This window comes from Schistocerca piceifrons, chromosome 3 (assembly GCF_021461385.2).
Source record: "Schistocerca piceifrons isolate TAMUIC-IGC-003096 chromosome 3, iqSchPice1.1, whole genome shotgun sequence".
NCBI lineage: Eukaryota > Metazoa > Arthropoda > Insecta > Orthoptera > Acrididae > Schistocerca > Schistocerca piceifrons.
In genome coordinates, this window is record NC_060140.1 from 566830194 (window position 1) to 566834150 (window position 3957).

At 31.7% G+C, this 3957-nt stretch overlaps 1 pseudogene; it reads left to right on the forward strand.

The window, feature by feature from the left end:
* The first annotated feature begins 3494 nt into the window (after nt 1-3494).
* LOC124791006 lies at nt 3495-3612 on the forward strand (annotated as a pseudogene).
* Nucleotides 3613-3957: the final 345 nt, after the last annotated feature.

Consider the following 3957-nt stretch of genomic DNA (forward strand, 5'->3'; position numbering starts at 1 on the left):
GAAGACTTAATTAAATACTAATTCAGTAAATTTCAGTCAATGAATGAAAGAAGCTTTAAGAATAATTTGTTGGCACAATAATTTTAATATTTAAAATGTTTATACACAAGAACAATTGATTACTGATATAATTACTCTTCATCAGTATTATGAAAATGTTTAAGCAGTCTTAGATTGGCGACTGATGAAGCAGTCTTTAGACAGCCTCTGTATCCCATTTATATTCTTTTAATAACTTTTCTACACAATTGACATCTAACTTCTTCTTTAACCATTCATCAACACAATGATTATGAAAAATCTGATTACAGTTTGCTTGCAGAAGTTGATGAATTTCATTACTAAAGTATGTAGAACAATTAGTACCTTCAGATTCCTCCAGTATTTCATAAGGTTATAATATTTCTTCTAAGAATGATTATGATAGTTCGTAGTATTTTAAAATTTATTCTCAATTAACTTTATTATTAAATTCTGTTTTTCAAATCTTTAGGTAGTTTTTGATCACGTTATATTCCATCCGAATCTAATCTGATGTAATTTATCTTGAAATTCTCTTATAAAATTCTTCAGATAAACTCTTAAAGACTGATATATAGTGCCATTTTAATTTGTCATGAAAATCTCTCATAATTTTTTAGATATATAATAATATCTCTTAATTAAATGTTTCTGTTTGTTTTCACAAAACGGATTTTTCTTTTTAATATAATGTACAACTACTACACCACACCTACCATTTGTTGAATATAACTCATATAAACATCTAAAATTTAAATTTTTACACAGAAGGTGAATCATTTCAATAAGTTATTGTAGTTTAGTTTTTAGTTCATTCACTTCACCTTTAATGTAGTGGTTAGTAAACAGATCAGTAAGTTGTATTTTTCTTAGTTTTGAATAACCTCTAAGTCCTAATTGTTTTGCTCTAGCTTTTAATTCAGTGACTTCTCGACTATTTAGACTCATAATTTATTAGAAACAATTTTTCTATATTTCTAAAATAAATTTAATTCTAAAAGTCATTTCCCATTAAAAATTATTCAATTATTTGAGAAAAAGGAATTTGTTGATTACAAACAATGGTTTATATTTCATTGAGTTTGGAATTCATGGGTTCTCTAAGAAGAACCGTTTAAAAGTATAAGAAACTGAAAATCTAATAAAATTTTTGTTAATAAATGGCTGCTATTGCAAGTTTATCAAACATAGTGGTCGCTTGCTCAGGAACACCTTTGCTGATTATATTTTAATTTATTTGGAAAAAGTATTATTAGTTAAATATATGTAGGGTTTAAGGACATGTGGCTTCATTTATTTGACTAAAAGATGTTTTCATGACTCATGATAGTTAATGCTTTATTAATAATATTCCAGGGTCTGTGAGTACACACCCTGAAGAGATGAATGGTAGAAAAGGTAATTTAGTAAAAATAATAAAAAATTGTAATCTAGATTATTTAGAAATCAAACACAGTAAGCCAGTTGGTTTAGAATATGATTATGCTCAAAATCAAATAAAAATCTTAATATCAAATAATTTAGATAAAAAACTTGGCTATTATCTTCAGTGGAAAATTTTGAAATAACTATCTTCAGTCTGAGAACTAAAGTGGCTCATGAAATTAAAGAGTATTATAATACTCTCGAAGAAATATTTTATGATTATTTGAAAAACTTGAAAGAATATGAAACTACTCAAGCAAAACAATTACCCATCGATTTTCAAACTAAATTACAATAGCAGAAGAACAAAAACAACTTGCAATAGAACTAGAAGAAGAAATATCTAAAAATATAAAGTTAACTCAAATAAACAGAGAAGTGTTGGAAATAGAAAAGAATGACATCATCTAGGTAGTGACTACAAAACAACAACATAAAAATCACATTTTCTTCAAAAAGGAAGAAGAAATAAAAACTGAATAATTTAGTGTGTCAGAATATGATATCTATGGTTTTATTTATATTTTTTCAGATATCTTGTATTTTGTAGATTTTTTTAGCATTTTGAATTTTCAAACTCAGCTGATATTTGGCCAAGAAAAAAATTAAATTTATAAAGCCTAATTTACCTCCATGTGACGATGTGGTGGCTTTCTGAGGTAAACGTCCTATTCAAAAATGTAGTCAGGATTCAGTCATCTCTAAAAATAAAAAAACAAAACAATAAATAATATTGTAGATACATTTTATGTGTGTTAACTGTACAGCTGTTCGAACTGTACAGATAACTCATTCTACATCTGTCAAACAGCACATTAGTTGGAAAATCTGATGACAGATGGCACTGATGTTTCTTCCATTTAAATTCACAGGGGAATGTTATTGATTTTAACTTTGAATTGTTTTCTAATGTTAATTTGAGTATGGTAATTATAATTTCATGTTATCTATATTCCAAATCAACAAATAAAACGCAATAATTTTAAGAAAATAACTTATTTACATCCAAAGGAAATGTACAAAAATGTCTAAAATTGAATCCGCTTTGTCTATGGAAAACCAACTACATATATCATTTTAGAATGATCTTACATCAGCATAACTTCATAAAAGAATTGACTGAGTGGAGTGTGCATTACTAGAGGTCATCAAAAAGGTGCAAAGAGAGTTAGCCATTTGGCTAAAATAATCAACATCCTCACCTATACACTTAATAATGGCCCAAATTAATGAAGCAGTTCTATTAATTCAGAACTTAGTATTCGTTTAGCGCCATGTATATAAAGTCAGAGGAGTACAAAAATCACAACCTGTGTTGAGGATAATGTGTGGATCATGCTGCAGTTTTTTCAGAGAATAAAAACTGTATTATCTTACATTCACGTTTTACAACAAAATAATCTGAAACATTTTATTTATTCCGCATTAGCCATAATTCATTTACTTTTTGCCTTACGTGCACCTTTTGTGAGAAAATGTAATATTTATAATAAGTGAATGTAATAAATAGATATTCATTTTTCCTTAATTTTCTAAATAAGTCAGTTAGACCTGAAATGGGATTATAACAATGTAGATTATGGGTAGCTTCACAAGATAACAAACTTCTTGACTCACTTCACAAGTCAAAAAGTGAGGTAGCTTGGAAAAAAGCCTGAGATTCACTAATCTTCTATTCTTCAGCATCTTCAAAACAATGGCAGGCTGTATTGTTGGATTCGATCATCCACAGACTATTGTGCTGCAGCCTAATATTTAAGTATATCACATCAAACTGTTTTACAACCAAAATTTATGTTAATACTTTCTATGGGAATGAAGGATTTGTTGTTCTTCAAATTTTTATGATCACTTACACATCGAACTTAAATCGACTCTTAAATTGTTATCGAGAAATTATCACAGATTTTACGACTTGTGGCGAAGTTCACATAACCATAATGTCATGATAATAACACTTGAGTTAGGGTGGCATACATCTATCGTACAGCCATTACGAAGCATTCCACGAGCAACAGCTGCATACATCGGCCCCACACAATGGTACTGGCAACGGCCTTGTCGCAGTGGATACACCGGTTCCCGTCAGATCACCAAAGTTAAACGCTGTCGGGCGTGGCCGGCACTTGGTTGGGTGACCATCTGGGCCGCCATGCGCTGTTGCCATTTTTCGGGGTGCACTCAGACTCGTGATGCCAATTGAGGAGCTACTCGACCGAATAGTAGCGGCTCTGGTCAAAGAAAACCATCATAACGACCGGGAGAGCGGTGTGCTGACCACATGCCCCTCCTATCCGCATCCACCCCTGAGGACGACACGGCGGTCGGATGGTCCCGATGGGCCACTTGTGGCCTGAAGACGGAGTGCTACACAGTGGTACTCCAAAACAGCAGGGAACCTCCATCATGCTGCACTTACTGTACAGTGTGTCTAGGGTGTTCAGCCTGACTGGGTTGCCTCCAAACATGTCTCTGACGATTGTCGGGTTGAAGGCATGTGCGACACTCATC